Source organism: Amblyomma maculatum, chromosome 11, assembly GCF_055883805.1.
Source record: "Amblyomma maculatum isolate TAMU_Amacu chromosome 11, ASM5588380v1, whole genome shotgun sequence".
NCBI lineage: Eukaryota > Metazoa > Arthropoda > Arachnida > Ixodida > Ixodidae > Amblyomma > Amblyomma maculatum.
In genome coordinates this window covers 67474774-67494536 of record NC_139354.1, presented here as the reverse complement: position 1 = coordinate 67494536, position 19763 = coordinate 67474774, and the positions used below count along the sequence as shown (strand labels likewise).

At 45.7% G+C, this 19763-nt stretch overlaps 1 protein-coding gene and 1 non-coding gene across 2 annotated transcripts in view; one reads left to right on the top strand and one right to left on the bottom strand.

The window, feature by feature from the left end:
* The window catches only part of LOC146174032 (uncharacterized), a 69938-nt gene that overhangs the window by 30807 nt on the left and 19368 nt on the right, over positions 1-19763 (bottom strand). The window lies entirely within an intron of this gene.
* TRNAN-GUU (transfer RNA asparagine (anticodon GUU)) lies at positions 4698-4771 on the top strand. The gene has a single exon. It is a non-coding gene; the product is annotated as a tRNA-Asn (tRNA).

The following is a 19763-nucleotide window of genomic DNA, read 5'->3' as shown; positions in this document are numbered from 1 at the left end:
AGTCGTATGCAGCCCTGAACGAGATTCGAAAAAGCACTAGTAGAGCAAAAAAAAAAAAAAAAGCAAACACCTTTGTTTCCAGATGGCTTAGACCAATCTGTATTTGCAACTTTTCATTTATTTTTCTCACAGAAAGGTGTAAAACAAACTGTCATTCGCCCTGCAGCTGACGTAGAATAGCTACATTTCAATAATTGTCATTAGGGCCCTTAGAATAGCGATTACAGTCAAATACAGGTCAAAATATAAGCGGCTTTTGCCTCTTAAAGTACCCCCTTCAGCAAATGGGATCGGCCAATTCTCGTGGATTATCCCCTTAAAAAGCTGGTAGTGGGATAACACAAAATTTGGCAGATGAAAGGAGGGTCACCACGCCTTAAACATACGATAAACCACAGTGTCACGGAGCTCAGTCAACGCCGTGGCCGAAGTGCTTCCTTTGTGGGGTAATGGTCGTCATTTTTATTTTTTTTTATTGAGTAGTATCCGACCATAGTGGATGTTAAGGCCGCGAAAGCAGACAACGACCACCCCGAAGAATACAAAAGCGGGTCACGTTGGAAAGCTAGGCGATTCCTCGCCACCTCACACCGCAACCTGCCCACCAAAGGCGCGCGGCTCACTCTAAGCACGAATACCCCTATAACAGAGTAAAGATGGAGTAACGTGTCATCCAGCGCACTCCCTATAGAAACAGGGTATTCTTTTCAAACCAACTGGGTTGGATTTTCGATAAATAAATCTACAGAATTGTTGGCAACAGAGGCACATTCCCGCCGCACTCATTTGATGCAATTAGCGATTGCAGAATACATTTAACTTCGGCACTAGAAACTTTGAGGTTAACATTTAGATGAGATCGAAATCTGGGGTACAATATCTGTAAGTGAGAGTTTCTGCTTCTTTTGCCGACCATAGCTATTTCGCATTTTTGGTGATGCAAATGTACGCCAGGGCTCCGGCAGCATACCCTGCATTTTACAGGGGGTGCGTTAGAGGGCAAGTACTCCCTTTTTACTCCCTTATGGGCTTTTATGTGTTTAATGCGTATACCAGCATCCGTGACCCACCCTTGAGAGTGCTACGTCTTTGTTGTGTGTTTCATGCTCACGTCAGCTCTCGTGGACGAGATGCGTGTATAAACATTTTGCAATTTCAGATCCGCAGCCATGTAGCCGCAAAAAAAGAAAAAGATAGAATAGATTAAAATGAGTAGAGAAAATATTCGAAGCCGGTAGATCAAGCTCGGATCCATCCAGTTGTATTTCACGTTTTGGATGCGCTGAAACGTAGGGCAGAAGTAACAGCATCTCATTTAACGCGGCGGCTACATTTCGCTTATCGGCAGCAAAAAGAAAAGTAGACACGACCTTGCCTTAACGCGCTCTGGCCTCGAAGCGTACAATCAGTCAGGCGTGAATTAGGAAAGGGTTAAATCGTGCGCAGTATGACTCACCGCGCGCGAGCTCCACACTTGACTTGTAACATGCGAGAGTTGAGTTGCCAAGAGTTTCTGCGGAGACTAACCTTGAGAAAGCGGTTAGAAAGGACGAGTTTACAAACGCGACCTGCTCTGCAACCAACGCCCTAGTCTCAAGGCCTGAAACAACCCTTCATCGCCTGCGAAGAAATTCGACTTTCCGTTGTCGCGTGGCTTTTACGGCAGGTAAGCACGCAGCCTTTGACAACAGAAAGGAAGGTTTAGTACTGAAAGTACATTCGGCCGAATGTTGATCTCCCGCTCAGTCTCTCTCTCTCTCTCCGTGTCGCGCTTGCGCTCGCTCGCGCGCACGCACGCGCACGCACATGCACACGCACGCACGCACGCGCGCACACACACACACGCGCACACACACACACGCGCGCGCACACACGCGCGCGCACACACACACGCCCGCACGAACACACACGCACACACACGCACGCGCGCACACGCGCACACACACACACACACGCACACGCACACACACACACACACACACACACACACACACACACACACACACACACACACACACACACACACACACACACACACACACACACACACACACACACACACACACACACACACACACACGCTCGCGCGCACGCACGCAAAATGAAACTAGGCGGTGAAGCTATTAACAAGCGCGCTCAGCTCTCGTCAGAGTCGAAATGCCCGCCATCCTCAAAAATGCCAAGTTTAACGATAATCCCAAATTGAGATGCCACCCATGGTAGCACTGAAACATTACCATGATACTATATTTGCGTTCAGGTGAAATTTTAATTCACTGTTTTCAATGTTCTTCAGCATGACAGCTTTAAATATCCCGCTCGCCAAAATATCTAATGTCTGCCTTTCTTCAAACTTACACGATCATTCAGGACTGCCGGTTGCTCAGTTCCCTGCTCAGTATGACCTTCTTTTTTATTTTTTTTTCGCTTTCCCAGAGTTGTGAGGAACTAGTGCAACAAAACTGAGGAGCTCACAAAAGACGGAGAGCGGAAGACTTTCGGTGCATCAGTTGCAAAGACTTTCTTTCATATAACGTTGTATATTGCCTCAGGACATAAAAGAATACGTAAAAAAAAGGTAATAAATGAAAAGAAAAGGTTGAACATTTTGGAGTCGATTGCCGTAGTCGTATACGAACCTTTTAAAGATATCGGTCTTTCTCTGCGCCACGCGGATATCCACTGAGCCGCATATTTACGCCAAGAGCAAAACAGTCGCACCGTGTATCACAATAAAATTTCGGGTGGGCCTAGTTGGTTCATGATTTCCTACGAAACTGAATAGCGCAAACAGTAGACAATACACGGAGAAGACAGAAGGACAGGCGCTATCCTTGTGTCTTCTCTGTGGACTGCCTACCGTTTTCGCTATTCAGTGCCGTAGGAAATCGTATATTACAACAGTGCTAGTGGGCGCGCGCGTCGTCTGCTACAAAGACCATTGCAATGGCAGGCGCCGTCTACACATGTGCAACTTGCGGATGGGGTCCAGTAAAATCACCCCTATACCTTTTATGCAACTTGCGTAACATTTTCGTAACATTTTAATGTTCGATGCTATAGATGGGTGACGGCGTCTGACGAGCGTGCAACTAATTATGGTAAGGCTTTATTGTACTTAAACCGAGCAGGACGTGCGAAAATTTTAGCGCATAGATGGAAGTTGATGGAGAAGACGATATGCAATGAACACCGCCAGAGTGTCGCAGTCTGCACGCCGGTTTGAGATCGGCTGTGTCGGTAGCTACGCGACGTTGTGTACGCGCTTCCTACAATAAATTCCAAGGTAAGAATCCGCTCAAACTGCGACATTTTTTTCTGTGTGTGAAGAAGCGTTAGAAGACTTTGTTAGGCTGTTACGGGGGTTTAGCCTGGCTTGGCCGATGATACCGTGTGGAAGGATTGCTTGAATTATCCGCGCCAGGACACGGGGATCATGACGTCACTATCAGCTGGGCCAATCAGGGGTCAGGCACAAGCAAGGTCGTGACTCAGCTCGGACGATGTTGGGAACGCTTTCGCACTAAAATAGAGAGATTTAGCATACCGTGATCCGCGATCCGCCACCGTGACACTCTACCGCTCGTGGGCGAGGCGTACAAGCTGATTGGTTCCGATGCGCCAGGTCAATGTGCCGACATCAAGTATGTGGCGCCATCTATCGGCATGAAAGTGATCTGGGCATGCGCAATGGAACGCGCGGTGACGGTTCACGGTAGCGGATCGCGGATCACGGTGTGCTAAATCTCTCTAATAACTCGCCTCGCGCGGATATAGGCGATTGGTCCGGTTGCCACCATCGTTAAGTGCAGAACACACTGGGTAAACCAAATATCCTCGATAATGTAGAGCTATCAACGTGCATGTTTTTCTGTTAACGTGCATGTCATCCACTATTGTCCACGTCGAGGTGAAGCGAGGACCAATGACAAAAGATCGAAAAAAACGGAAAAAGAAACGGAACTTCGCAAAATACAGGATGGCAATGCCCGTTCAAGATATTAACCGCACTAGCTACGGCTTCCGAACTCGTCTCCAGAGGGTCCATCCGGTGTATGTGCAATGTTGCACCAAAATGCTGATGGATATTGGCCCACCCCACTTTCATAGAACGCAAAGTTTCCACCGACGTCAGCGCGTGTTCGCAAAACAATGTTAATTGTTGTAGAGGTAGAGGTATGCAGTCTAATGGTACTACAGATAGATCACTTTAGCGTACTCAATATAGATTAATCTAACCTACTCAATATAACTGTCCTCGTGAGGCGAGCATAAAACAAAAAGGTCGTACTACAAAGGCAGTGAATACAACTAAAAATCAGAAAAAAAAAAGACGTATCAAGGGCCAGGAAGCGGCGTGGTACATGTTCTCCATCCGCTTATCAGCCCACTCGAGTGCGTAGTTGTGTAACGCCAGAAGGCTTGCTACATAGAGTCTATATGTCTGCCAGGGTGTGAAGTAAAGATAGCAGCGCCATTTCGGTATAAACGGTGATATCGTAATAACTAAGGGCAAAAAAAAAAAAAAAAAAAAAAAAAGGTTCGTATACGGCGAATAGCGAAGCGCACATGAAGGATAATAGAGATAACGAATAGACACAGATATATACATCAGCAGTGACCTGCGAATAATGAAAATGTATTTAATCGACGCCAGAAACCTAGCACTGCCGCTACGGGCATACGTTTGCAAGCCCGCCTCCGTGGCGCAATTGGCTAGCGCGTTCGGCTGTTAACCGAAAGGTTGGAGGTTCGAGCCCTCCCGGGGGCGTCTCGCGGCGCGTCTCTTTTTCTTTACTCTCTGGTTGCTGTGGACATTTTGCACTGTTACATTCTTGCGATTATTACCCCACTGCGTCACTAGACAGCTGACAGAGACTAATAAACTCTGCATATATATATATATATATATATATATATATATATATATATAGCGCGAGAGCACTGGTAGAGCAGCTCTGATTGGCCATTAGCTGCGTAGCAACAACTGTATGGCAACAACTGAATGACAAGAACGAGATAGCAACAACTGCATAAAATCTGCATATCAGCGCGCTTTTGAGGCAGCTGCATGTCCCGCAGTATGGCGCTGCAGTAGCGCAGACAATCGATATAAATAATTCATTTCATGACGAATGTCTCATTCCAGCCAACTACAGTGGCTACGCGACAAAAGAGAAATACCAGCGCCACACTGGTTTTGGCACGGTATTAGGTACTTAGTCAAAATTCTGTTGATTTTGTTTACCCTGGCCTTTAGGGCTTTTGAGATTAGAGACACTTTAGTATCTGAAGACATGACGTCATTGTGAGTTTTTAGCTTAGCCATTTACACGAAATAATTTTTCCCAGGGGCATCTCATATTGCATACTGCAAGTAAGTATAAAATTCATGAGCATAATATGTGGCCCTCAATTGATAACGCGGGCTTGTGCGTCAAAGGAGAAAGTGGAAAACTGATAAAACAAAAGGTGATTTGCGGTTAACGAATCCCTCTGCACATGTTATCTTTTTTTTTTCCTTAATCCCCCCTAATGCCAGGCAATGGTTCTGTGGGTAGTGTTATAAATAAATAAATAAATAAATAAATAAATAAATAAATAAATAAATAAATAAATAAATAAATAAATAAATAAATAAATAAATAAATGAATGAATGTAATAATACTTCTAAAGGAGCCAAATATGTTCAATGGTGCCGCGACAGTGACTGAGTTGCACTCTAGAAAATATGATAAAATAATGTCGCCCTCCACACAACAAAATACATCAACGCAAGGTAGCACAAACAATTGATTGCTACTGGGTCTCGGTGTACAGAAAAATAAAGACAAATCAGCACTGTCATATAACCGCACTTATTGTTTGAGGCCGCCACGAAGATCCGCACTTGTGCAAGCACGATGCATTGGTTCGCATTTGAGCAAAGGGTTCCACGCACAACTTTTGATATCTCCTATGTTACGACCGCAGGGGGCCCAATTACAAAAGATATACTACAAGCTAGGTTTAAGCCGAAATTAGGTCATCAAGCATTATAAAAAAAAAAAAAAAAAGATATCTAACACCACAGAGAATACATTTTTCGCATTTGAGGAACAGAATAGAAGAATCAGCAAAATTTCGGAATCAGGGAGTAATAAAAGGCTGAATGAAGAGTTTGCTGTGGGGATTTGCTTTATTGCAGTCCGATACGGGAAATGAAGGTACAGGTGGAAGTTATGGGAAAGATAATTCTAATCCATAGCAGAGAGCAAATATTCATTTTAAGTACAAACAACTGAACGCGGCGATAGACGTTGTTCGATATAATGTTTGAAAATGGGAGCCAGTATAATATAAATAAGTACATGAGGGTAGTACGACAGCCCTGAAAAAAAAAAAAGAAAAAAAAACTAAACAGACAACTATTTTTAAAAGAATTAGAGAAGAATCAACGCCTATAGGGTTTGCATTTGTTCTTTGACAGAATATCAGCAAAAAGACAAGCAATCTGTCACCAATCTTCAAAAAATTAAATGGACCGTGATTGTCTCACTATTGTAGCAGCGCCAGTTAATGAAGCTACGGTGAGTATTTCATTTTATTGGTTATTTTAGAGCTATCTTTGGTCGCAGAGAAGCTGAAAATTTGAGTTCTTATTTTTACTGCTGTCTAAGAATTTTTGCTTTGCTGCATTTGTTAAAGAAAGTAGAAGACCGACCAGTGCCATACTCTGTCCCCTTTTTTAAAGCTCCAGAATGCAGGATGCCACATTATTAAACATATAGAGAAACTAATAAATTGCTACTAACGAACTGCTAAGTTGTTAAGTGTAAATCACTCAACTGCTCGTACTTTCACCTCCCATATTATTTCGTATTATTGTTATCATGGCGAGATTTCTTAACGGCGCGTTACACTTACCATATTCCCTGTTAAGCAGCGCACAACGTCAGTGCCTGACAAGAACGTCCGATATTGATAATTATTGTGATTTTTATGTCATTATTATAACCGTTATTAAATCTGTAGAAACAAAAAATCCTCGAAATGCTCCCTTGCCCTTGGTGATCCAAGACAAGTCCCCTTGTCAAAACGTTGGCTCGGCTTGATAACTGAGCCTCCCCCTCAACCCTTGTTCAGTTCTTTTTCATGCTTACCCTTGGTAATGTTACAAGCCTGTGAATGAATGAAAAACTTTATTTACACAAAGGGAATTCTCCCGGCGTTGGTGGGGCCCTCAGTCCAGGGCCCCAGTGGCCTTTCCCGTCTTGCGCGCTCTGTCGATCAGTTTGAGCTCGTCATCAGGCGACGAGCAAAACAACGCAGCCCCCACTGCTGCGGTGTTAGTCTGGTGTTATTGGCGCTACCTGTGTTTTTTGACACGCCCATTTAACATGGTAGAGTGTACGGGGTTCCCGGTATAGTGGGCATTTATTCTCATATGTCGTGGGAGGGAGTTTACTGAGTAGACTCAGGTTGGGGTATGTGTTAGTCTGTAGCTGTCTCCAGGCAATCGACTGCTCTCTATTAAGGTCTTCGTTGGGAGGTGTGAGACATCGCCGGTCAGTGGTAACAGTTTTATCTCGTCGTGTGGGATAGTTCGGGGTTCGAAAAGCGTTCACCGAGCTAAAGCATTCAGAAACTAGAAGGATACACATTTCTACTGAAGAGACAGTCTTCTGTCGGAGGCGAGTATAAATATATTGGCATATTAAGATAGACCTCAGCACATGGTGACAAAACGAGGGCAGAATTCACGGTTCAGAAAATGTTAAATTGGTGTAGAGTGTAGGGACTGTGTAGGATGCCTCGACAGTACCGCCTCTCTGCACTTCACCGGCAAGATGAAATACTGAGATGTGCTGGAATGCTCAGGCAGCAGGGAGTTGGACAGAAGAAAGCGACTGGCCAATAGCAGGTCAGCGAAAATACCGCTTTATGCAGTCCGGCCACGTGACGGCTCCGCAAGAATGGCTAGAATTGTAGTTATATAAGCCTAAGGCAGCGTACTTTAGTCTTTTTTAACAAATGTCACCCTTAGTCTCTTAACCTTGTTCGATCTTAGCTAATAAGCTTTCGCAAAAGAAAGCACACGGTGGGCACCACCGCTGTACTTGTAGTAGAACTGCCATCAAAAGCGATTTTACCGATAAGTTGTTGGTATCTGTGAGAGATATAGTTTTTAGCTCATTTTAATCAACAGCATCTTAAAGTGCTCCATATTGTAGTTCTCACAAAATAAGCGCGTTTTGGTTAATGCCATGCTCAATATTACCGCTGCACGTCAACTATATAAGCGGCGGAGCAGACTTCGCATCCATAGAATTGCTATAATTCTGTTCCCGATATTAGGGTTTGCAGACGTCCTCTAGCATTGAAAATAAAGAGACTACCACGTAAAAAAACATTAAGCTTAAATTGTTCACCTATGCGTTCTTGACACTACAAGCAAAGATTGGGTAATTTGGGAAAATAGCTTTCGACTCAAGCAAAAAAGAAAATAAAGAATGTTGAGAAGGTCAATGTGTCCATGGAAATGAGGGACGCTTTCCCTCGCTTACCTCTCTTCGGGCTATGAGTGCATGGTCGAGAAGGTAGCAAAACGTAGGCTAAGCTGCGCTTTTAATGCTGTAATACTGCTGCTGTAAGAATATTTTGATAGAATAAATCTAGTGGCGCGGTTCTGAATAGATTCGAGTATTGTTATTAGGTTACTTTGTGTATTGTTCCCTTGTTTTTTTTCTGAATCAGTGCCTGTGTCCGCTGCCGCTGCTTTCAGACTAGGTTTAAGGCCCGTCACGTTGCCGTGCGCAACTTTTTCCTTAAATCCCCCATAAATTGTATTTTTATGGAAATGCAGGCAATTCATTCATTCAAGGTCGGAAAAATCGTTATAGTTTCGGCCGAATTAGGGTCTTGTAGCTAGCTTCTCTGCCACGAAAATTATCGGCGGTAAAAACAAAACAAAATGATGCTCCTCTACCCACTCATGTCAAAAAACTATGACGAGAAAGAGAAAGTAAAGAAATTAGGTCGTGCATGGCTGCGGTCCGCTGGCGTCACTACGGTTTGTCAGATGGCCCACAGCAAAAATCGCCAATTTGTTGCGGGTGGTAGCGAGGAGCATTTTTAAAATTTGACTAATCACCCCTACTGATATGTTGCATTTAACTACGACCATAAAATATCTCTTCAGGGCATCATCAAAGTGCATTGCAAATGTGCAGAACAAGAGGACCACTCATTTTTAACTGTCGGCGTTGGACAGACAGCGATCCAGAGCATGACACTTTCGTGTCGCTTCTTAAGGATCTTGCATTGATGGCTGCTTGTTGCGGTTCCCAAATTTCTCATTGCACTTGCATGCAGTGGAGAAATACAGTTAACGATGCCAAGGCCCTAAAAGCATGTCTAAGCACGCAGCGCTAAAGTAAGCACTAGCCGACAGTGCTTACTAGGATGTGGAGCCTTTAAAGACTCAAAAGAAGGAGCGAGATAGCGAGGACAATAAGCGTAGGAAAACAAGCTCACGTTTGGTTTGTTTCCGCAGCGCCTCACTTCTCTCTGGCTAAGCACGGGTTAAGATGTCAGAATTATGCCATGCATCTGAACAAGTTTCCTAAAACAGAGCTTTCGGCTCCAACAGCGCTGTGTATATATCGTCGAGGCCCCCGTTCCTATCGTGCCATGCGTAAATAATATGAACTCCGGTATTTGATCTGGCGGAGACGGGGCGCTGTGCCGTAACAAGCCTCTCTGCTTAGATAAGCCTAACCCTCCTGGTAGACGATTGCAAGGCCGTCACTCGACAAGATATTTGGTGGTTTGGAGTGCTCGCCAAGGCGATGTTTTTTTTCTTGAAGTATACGGACTTCGATATCGTCCCAGTCTCCAGGAATCAGCTTGGCCTCCACTGATATGAAATCTGATATGGCCAGATATCAAAATGACACCCGGAAGAGCCCAAGCAGGCAGCGCTATGCTAGCCCGATCAGATGCAGAGCATCCTGATTTGCAACGAGTTTCTCAGTTCGAATATCGTACCCCAACTACAGAACTTAATCCCAAAGTTATGGCTGTCTCACTGCGTTCCTGGTTTACCACTTTTACTGATTATGGGCAGTGACTGCTTGCCAGCAGTACTAATTTTTTCGGTGTGAACGAGGTTAAACAAAATCGCCTAACGTTTATCAGCGTTTTTAGGTTTTAACCAAAAGCTTCCAACTCCTCCCTGAGAGGTGTGCTTTTAGAATGCATTATTGCTGGTACGAACCCCGACTCAAGGAGACCATGCAAACTGTCAAAGGTACATTTAGTCACTGCAGGAGTTTAGGAAACCATCTTAACTGGCCAACAGTCTGATGGTTATGGCTGTATGTATAAATGAAACACTGTAATAAAATCTAACAACCCCCTGCCGCTTAGTTTATTTAGATTACCAATGAAACAAACAAGAGCTGCAACTAACAACCTATTTATTTTACCACATTGTTATAATATGTGCTGCCGGAGACTCCTAGAATATAGTGGAACCCATGTGTGGAATTAAGTCCCAAATGAAGTTAAAGAAAACTAACTTTTCGGCATCTTTAAAACACTATCTAATTTTCACGGAACTGTCGGAATGAATTGATTGTGTGTGTTAATTTTGAAGTTTTTCTGCACAAGATCTGCAGTAACACTGTACTTGTTTTTCATTTGGACCCATAGCTAGCCGTAAAGGCTATGGGTCCAACCAGCTGCTCGTTTACTGTTTTTTAGCACAAATAAAGAAAAATTAAAAAAAAACAAGAAACAAAACACTCGGCCATTTTGTGCCTGAACGGCGACGATTTAGGGAGCACCAGCAACTTTGGAGCGCACAAGTTGACCGAAAAACAGCCCGAACGTTGGAAATGAACACATTTTCGTATTCAAGGTCCATGTGATATCAAACAAAAAAGAGAAGAAAAGTAGCTTATCGCGAGCACTCTTTTTTGCTAATAATGGTACAGTTCATTAGACTACAAGGAAAGAACAATCTTACATTGATACTTCTTCAAATGGTCGGCTATCACCTAATCATCCGTCCGCACTTTGCTGGAGAACTCTCTCTTCATAAAACGCGCATCACTTGCCCTTCTCCTCCGCCTGTGTGTGTCACAGAAGCGGTTGAGCAACTCCTATGCCGCCAGCTCTGCATCGCTTCAGAGAAAGCCCATGGTCTCGGAGGCTCCACTTTCCTCGCAGTTAGGGGGGCTCAGATGTCAATTACTAGTCGGTGGCTCTCTTGCATCACGTCATGGGGGGAAACCGCTTTCACGAAACAAACAACGGTTGAAGGGGGCACGTCGGCAACTTGATCGCAAGAGTCGTCTATCACGCTGACAGGGACTGCTCTGCTCATACGGGCTCGTTATTTTTTGAGTCTATGCTTAGAGAAAGCACGACAAAAGGTTGCCTCTGATAAGTGGAGTCATCTAACCCCCTGCCTTCCCGCCACATACCGAACATACCTCTATCTCATCTGTTTCTCTTTCGTGCGCGTTTTCCGTATTACGATATCTAAGCCACTTGGGGCACTATACTTGTCTTTGCGATTAACTGCTCTGCATCGCGAGAAAGAAGGTTAAAATAATTAGTGAGCCTCTGGGAGCAAATTACAAACAAGGCTGAACGGAAAGAAAAGGCACCGTGTCTTCTCGAGAAAGGACACAACCTTCGTAAAGCCTAAACCTCCATCTCATTTTAGGTGGACTTAACCATCCTGTTAAACGAGTAACTACTCCGCGTCACTCGCGCCAGATAAAACGTCCGACCATCTAAGGAGAGCAATTTCTCATAAGCCGGAGGACACACGCAGACTATTCTTATGGAATAGTCTGCCGCGGGGAAAGATCACTAAAGAAGGAAAGAGCTTAGGGGAGGGGCAAGTGGAGAGGCTCTTAAGGGGCGCAAATTTGCATTCCCACTGAGCTTACTCTTAGCTGCAGCTTTGACAGCAGTGCACCCCAGACAAAACAGAACCGTCATTAGAAGACCGGCGCGCACTGCCCCAAACCCGCCTAGCTCTTAAATAAACACGCCCTAAACAAAGACAGTAACGTGAGACCTGGTCGCCAAAGAGCTCTCCTTCTCTCTCGTCTTCGCGCTCGTCCTCCCCTCATTTCGTTCCGCCTCTCCGGTTACGCGTCCCGCGTGGTCGCCGTTGAGTTCACGAGACGCTGGGCGGCCGTAATTAGGCGGGCAGCCATGGACGCTTATTAGGGGAAGGATGGGGGAGGCTAGAACAGAGTGGATTGCGCAACGGAGGCAAGTTGGGAGGTAGGCAGAGGGGGGGGGGGGGGGGGGACCCAAGAGGCTGTAGTGTTCCAGCGCAGCGCGTGGCATCGTTGTGGGCGAGAGCCGCATCACGAAGCGGCGTGGGAAAAAAAAGTTATGACGATCCTTGTCATCTGTCCTCCTCTCTTTTTCGACTCACTCTACGAGGGATGGGGGAAAGGGAAGGAAGAGGGGCGCGTCGCACACGAGCGCAGGCAAAACGGCGGGTGGGGGCAAAGTTCAAAGAACGCGACAGCGGGACATGACGGCGCGTGGCGGCAGGGGTTGCTCCAATTAAGACTGCCCCGCTGGGCGGGCGGGACGATGCTTTTAATTCGCGCGAGAGAGGGTTTCAGGCGAGGCGGGTAACGAATGCTCTTGAAATATGAGCACGATGAAAGCGTGGCTGCGGACGACATCCGCAGATGCGCGGACGGTGGTCCGAACTGCTCAGTAAACTTTGTCCAGCCGAGTAAAGCTGTCTTCCCTGCTTTGTGGCCATAGATGCGGGTTTGCCCACCGATGTTTTTGTTGCAAATAAATGTAGCGCCTGGCCCGCTCGCCCGGTTAAGTACGTTCAGCCAGTTGTGGCAAGCGGAAAATGAAAGGGATGAAAGGGAAGTGATGGAAAAGAGGTGCCATACAAATATACTATACCGGGATCAATATTCAAAGATTAGGCCAGGTCGAGCAGCCGGTTTGATAAGTATTGATGGGAAAGAAAATATTTCAGAAAAAGAAAATCATTCATGAGGTAGGACTGCTGGCAAGATACTCCAAGACGCGCAAACACATAAGATCTAACGGAGATATGTGGCCTTTACCTGTCGCATACTGTGAGTAGCGCTCTTCTGTGGGCTAGTGAGAGGAAAAAAGCAGTTGCAGATATCGTCAATAATCACTCTCGCACTTAGCCCAGGAACTCTTGGGAGGGCGATAGAGATGGCACCCTATGCTAACGTGAAAGGAGTGCAACTGAAACGACACCAAAAGGAGAGCATTGTCTCGTGAAAGAAAACGCTACGGAATTTCACGTGCAAGACTACGAAGCAGGCCTATTGTTACATATCCAGGGAAACAGGCAGTTCTTCCATGCCCTATAGAATTACCGGTTGGTTTAGAGTTTCTGAAGCTATAAGCGCGTTCAGTCGCTTTAGACTCATTCAATCTCGACAGTACGTGTGCACGACTAATAAAAGGGTGTAAACATTAAATATTGCTTACGTTTAACTCTTCTAAACCTAGTTATTGAGCGAATGATCCTTTACTTTCGGTTACACTTGCAGAGGTTCAACTGTAATTGAACTAAATCGAGCTAAATCGAGATTTCCGGAGTCCTCCACAACGGCGTCTCTCATAGCCTGAGTCGATTTGGGACGTTAAACTCCCCAAACCAAACCAAATCGAGAGTTTAAGCCATAGGCCTCTGTCGCAGTTGGTGCTGCCGCTTCGACCTCTGGCTCGCTACCGCACGTGTTAACACCCTGGGCAACGGGTCAGTCTCCGTCGAAGACTGACTGATATGCTTGTACAGGGAAAAGGCTCGAAGCGGCGGCAAAAGTCGCCAAAACAGCAGCTTCAGTCAATGCTCCCTCCCTCTTAAAGGGCCCCTGAAACGGCACTTCCTCCAATCTTCTAGTGGAACGAATCCATAAATATTGTATTTATAAATATTTTAGCCAAATTTAAAAGCTTTGCGTAGAGCCGATAATATACAAGTAATTTTTTTTTTTAAAACGTACTCCTGGCGACCACTCGTAACCGTTTAAGGGCGATACACTGCTCCTGCACATTAAGCAAACCTCCCCAGTGCCGTCATCGGGACTTGCTGGGATGAAGCGGGGTGGGGAGCCGTCACAGCTTGTTTTACTATTATTTTTGCGCACTGGCGTGGTGCATTGTGATAAGGGGGGAGGTGAGAAGTGCATTTTCGATCGCTGGTATTTTCGGTGTCGGTGATGCTAGATTAAATGCTGTTGCGTCGAGGAGAGGACTGATGGAATATACTCGTCAGCGTTTTCTAGTTTAGTAAATAGCTTTTCATGGGGCCCTTTAAACGACAAAGATTTCCTAGCAAGCGGTGAGTCACGTGGTTTTACACATTGCGGCAGCTGGCGAGGCGGGCGCACGGCGAACCGGTAGCAGATGTGGCGCGCGCCACGTGGTATGACGTCACGGATACACCCCCGGCGCTCCTCCGGATTGAGGGTCAAATTATCTCCGTCTGTAACCTTGGCGAAACGTGGCGTAGTATATAGCTTTTCGCTCTAAAACCCGGAGATAAACGAAGGAGTTGACAACGGCTTTAATTGTTAGCATGCGTCCAAATTCGTATTAGCCCAAGGCAAATAGCCAGACAGGCAGGCTACTCAGGCCGATATCCCATCACCTTCGTATAAGAGAGGACGAAATTTTATTCGGGTTGTTCTGCCGGCTGATGCCCTTAACGAAGTAAACTTGTCGCACAATTTTACGCTGCCTGCCTACCGTCACGGAAGCCACGCTTGTGCAACATCAGGCGAGGGAATACGGCTTCGTGACGCCGGGAGTCCAGAAAATACAGAATAATTAAATTGCGGTACTATATCGAGTGCTTTTCGCAGCTTGAGTCACAGCGAACGGCTCACTGGACCCTCTCCCTTTTATTTACGCTGACATTGCATCTGTCTGAAAGCTTCGATGAGCAGACATCTTTATATAGCAGTGGAAAAGTGCAGTCGCACCAAACCCTCAACTGTGCGCCACTCGGTTACCACGTCTAGCCCCTATTCCTCTCACCGTAACCTCTTGGTCCCTTCCTCTAGGTTGCTGATGAATATTTTCGCATCGTTCCAAAACTTCCTTCATTCCGAAAACTTTTTTTCTAGATTTTAGTTCTCTGCCGAGGGCTGCCAATTAATACCCGGGAGTTGCTTAGCATATCAACGACATTCGCTAATCGGGGGTTAATAAGGTGTTCTCCACAAACATTTCATCGCACTTATTTCCGAGCTAGTAAGCCATTTTGTACGTAAATCTTGAAGCAATTGTACGTTACCTTCGAAGATAGTCTTGCTTTAAGCAAAATGTCGTACTCTGCGTTTTCTGAGGTAACGTTTGCCCTCATCATATTTCCATTGGAGACAGCTATAGCATATCCAAATTTTCCCAATCTACCCCAAAGCCTGTTTCTTTATTAACGCTTCTTTTTGGGCGAGTTGGTTCATTTTTGGAAAACTTTGTTTCTTTAACCACTTTTGTTACACTGTGTCCTCTAAGTACAGCAATCATAAAAAGAGCGCAAGGTACAACACACAAACACACAGGAGAAAAAGGAGGGAGACGCGGGCGCCGCGTCCGTCTGTTTCTCCTGTGTTTGTGTGTTGTACCTTGCTCGGATTTAAGAATGCATTACCAACTAGCCCGGCATCTCGCACTTGTGAGTTACAGCAAACAATGCGCGTACGAGGGGCTTCAGCCACCTCTCCACTGCATTCAAGCTAAACACAGTTTGAGACTGCCTAAATATTTGTGCCTCGAGGTAATTTCGCAGTTTGAGACTGCCTAAATATATGTGCCTAGAGGTAATTTCGCAACGTTTTCGCATCCTACCAGCCCAAGTGGCAGCTACGATGAGCTCTGCATTACTTTTCCAGAGCTATCAAAGGTGTGCATTTTTCAAGTTTATCTTTTGAGAAGTGGCTTTGCAAGTTGCGCCTTAAGCCGAACTATTCGCTGAAGCGAATCTTCGAGTTATAAAGCAATAAAAGACAACAAAGAGGAACTGCCATTGCATGCCAACCTCAACCAGCACACCCGCTGATGCAAATGCCGAAACTGCCTGAAAGCGCCGCAACATTTCCGCGCGAAATCCGCTGCCTGCCCATGCTGATTGCACCCATCTGCGCGGGAAACACTCAACGGGAGAGGGGCGAGTCCATCTTGGAAAGACCAGGGGACTACTGGCCGCACCGCAAAACATTGCCCTCCTCCTCCTCCTCCTCCTCCTCCTCCTCCTCCTCCTCCTTTTCTGCGGTGACGCTCTCAATAGAAATGAAGCGCATAAAAGAAGCGAGGGTTGTACGCAATGTCGAATGTGCAGGGTTGAAGAAAGAAAGGAAGGCAGGGCGAGGGTGCTGTAATTGCCCCTTCGTGCGCTTTGCGATGCGAATGAAATGGCCGTCCATCGAAATGGGGTGGCCTCTTCCAACGGCCGTGCGCAATAGTGCTGCGGGTGCCGCCTGCACTTCGCATTGCCGTTAATCCATTCAAAGGCGCGCGCCTCTTTCGATGCGTAACTAGTGCTTTTACTGCTCGGCAGTAGGCACTGCAGAAAAAAGCAGCGACTAGTATATAGCCTATAGCCGGCTGAGACGTTTCTATAGGATGATCCGCTCTTGTAACAGTGGACAGAGGTTTGTGTGCTTTTATTTTCCGCTATATTTTTACTTTTTCCTCGTAAAAGTAAAGGAAAAGAGATAAGCAGAAGCGTGCTAATGGAAATACCGTGCTACAGGTGTACTGTTTTGGGCCCTGCATTTAGCTGTACTCATATACGGTTTAAAACCCTCTTCATGTGATATTTGCATTACTGCAACCTAATTTGGGAAGCTGCTCCAAAGACCACTCTTCAAAACATTTTTATCTCCTCAAAAGAAGGCCTTAGAAATTATTTTCAATCAACCTTGTGATTATCCTTTCGCAGCCCTTTTTTACAATAGCAATGTACCGATAATATTTAGTCTCTATGATAAACGTCTGTATTTGCGCTACAAACAGGAAACACAGGATAATATCAACTATATCTCAAATCATTATCGCGCCTACTCGTAAGGCGAAGCTTGAACCTTCCCTTAATTCAAACTATAGTGAATTAGAATATATTCTAGTTCACTATAATTCAAACCGTCGAACCATGTACAACGTTGCTAAACCATGCAAAACCATGCCTAACAGAGATCTCTCTCGTATAACTAGGTTCAAGTGATGGTGGAACCGCCAACGTTAATTTACAATTACAAACAAATCTCAATTGGCAATTACGGCAACCTTAAAAGGAGATTATTACATTGCCGATATGCATTTGCCGGATGGAAAATCGCTGGCTGATTTCTGAGAGTAAAAATGGTGTGCGGAGTAAGGTGCGTTCAAAAATGTTATTTAAGTAACGACGGTAGATTTGATTAGTGAAACTGGGATAAATTTAGTGTGAAAAGAAGAACTCTGTGCGAGTTATTACCAGGTAAACGACGGCAATATTGATAGTGCATGCTCGAAAGCAGACATACCAGCCGCGAATTAGGTACGACCCAATGTGTCGTTTGCGTCATTCATTCATTCATTCATTCATTCATTCATTCATTCATTTGTTTCGTTATTCAGTTGTTTGATTGCGTTCACTTGTTTTATTCATGTGGTAAATTGGTTCACAGGAAGGGAAAGGCGCAGTAACTGTCACACTTGCTCTGTGGACACTCGAACCGCGCCGTAAGGGAAGGGAGGAAGGTGGGAATGAAAGTGGAAAGAGAGAAAGAGGAGCCGTAGTGGAGGGCTAGGGAGTAATTTCGACCACCTGGGGATCTTTAACGTGCGCTGACATCGCACAGCACACGGACGCCACTTCGTTTCGCCTCCATCGAAACGCAGCCGCCGAGGCCGGGATTCGATCCCGGGAACTCCGGCACAGTAGTCGGGCGTCTTACCACTGCACCACCCCGGCGGGGTATTCATGTGGTGCTGTTTTCGATTTCCAGCACTTTGGTAGTCTACTGGTGCGGCCATATTATGCCGCATTATATGCGTTAGAGTCTACAGCGTCAGCTGCGAGCCTGTAATTGTAAATTAAGTCAATTGAGCAATCTCAACCAATGGTCTTCAACTAGAATCAAGACTGTAATACATATCAGCCGTCCTCAATGTAGAGAGGTAGAAATACTCGTCTCCACCTAAAGGGAAGAGGAGGATGCAGATTTGCTCAGATGTTAACTTTGTGTTTTATTATGATCGACCATGTTAGCTCTTGTAAATGCGTTTCATGCTTCGGTATTATTATAGGCAGCCCAATGTAATCGAACACGGCGGATTTCGACACTCTGCACGCATATTGATTACGCTGCGGTAGCGGTGCGATACTCGCTTGTTAATAAACTGGAACGCTGTATGTCGACTGATTGCGCATCTGTGAGCGTCCCTTCTCTGCGGCGCAGAAAATTACTGCAGCGGAGTTCGGGTATCGTATTATATGCGGAAAGTATATCGAACAAGGAAGCGATCAGAAAAGTGCAACGCATCCCACGTGCCATGTGCGCGGCTGTAAGACCGGTAATCAGATCAGATCTTGAGAAAGAATATGTAGAAAAAAATTGGCCGTGGCTGCTCAGCTAGGCTAGGATATACGTGTGCCTGGCGCTGGGCTGCCTAGTACTCTCCGATCCAATCCAATCCAATTCAACCTAATCCAATCTAATCTATTCCAATCCAGTCTAATCTAATTCAATCCAATATAGTACACATACAACCCAACCAGTCCTGTCCAATTCAATCCAAACCTGTCCAATCCACCAGCCCAGTCGAGTCCAACCCAATCCAGTCCAATCTAATCTAGTTCAATCCATTCCTGTCCAATTATAAGAACACGCTCGCTATAGTGCCTAGAATATGCCAGTATATTCTAGGCACTATACGCTCGCCGAAAATGCGCCGCTGACTAGCCTATAATCACCACTACTATCATCCCCACGCTAGAGAAGGAGAATTAAGATGCGGCACTCACTATGTCTAGCTATGTTGTTGCATTAAAGACGAGGCATCTTCTTCTGGTTCTTTCTTGCTTGCCAGATGGCGCGGCGAGCGCGCGGCGTCTAGGGTGCCTCGATACCAGCGCCGCCGTACAGGGTGGTGACACCCTTTGGCATGCCTCGTGCCGCCGCGCTCGCCATCTTGGGGCAAGTCGCTTCGGGCCGTTGCTGCGGTGTGTCCGAAGCGGTTGCGCTGTGCGCTCGGTGCTGGGCGATTGAACTGTGTTCAGTCGCAAAAACTAGCACGCCAGGCTGTTGTGTTCCATTGTGTGCTGGCTCAGCAAAAAAGAAAAAAAAAAGGAGCCAGATGTTTTTGTTCTTCATGGGAAAAGAGACGGAGAAATGTATGGGACGCGAATGTGAAGCGTGAAGACTGCGAAGTAAGCCACAATACCTGTGCTTCTTTTATGCATTCATAATTTTTTTGAGCGAATAGGTGCATTTCAATCGTGTAAAAAGGTCTAGCGCAGACACAGACCACTAAAAAGATGACAAACACACACAAGTGCTTGCGTATGTGCGCGTGTCGTCTTTCTTGCGGTCTGTATCTGTTTATACGAAATCGTTTTAAAATATATTTTTGTGCTCGCCCAAAGCAGTTACGCACTTCTGTTTGGAATGACGTTATCTCACGCCGCTTCACCCATCTGCTTGTAATCACGAGCTTTGTGCGGTTTTTGGCTTCCCCATGCATCTAGCAT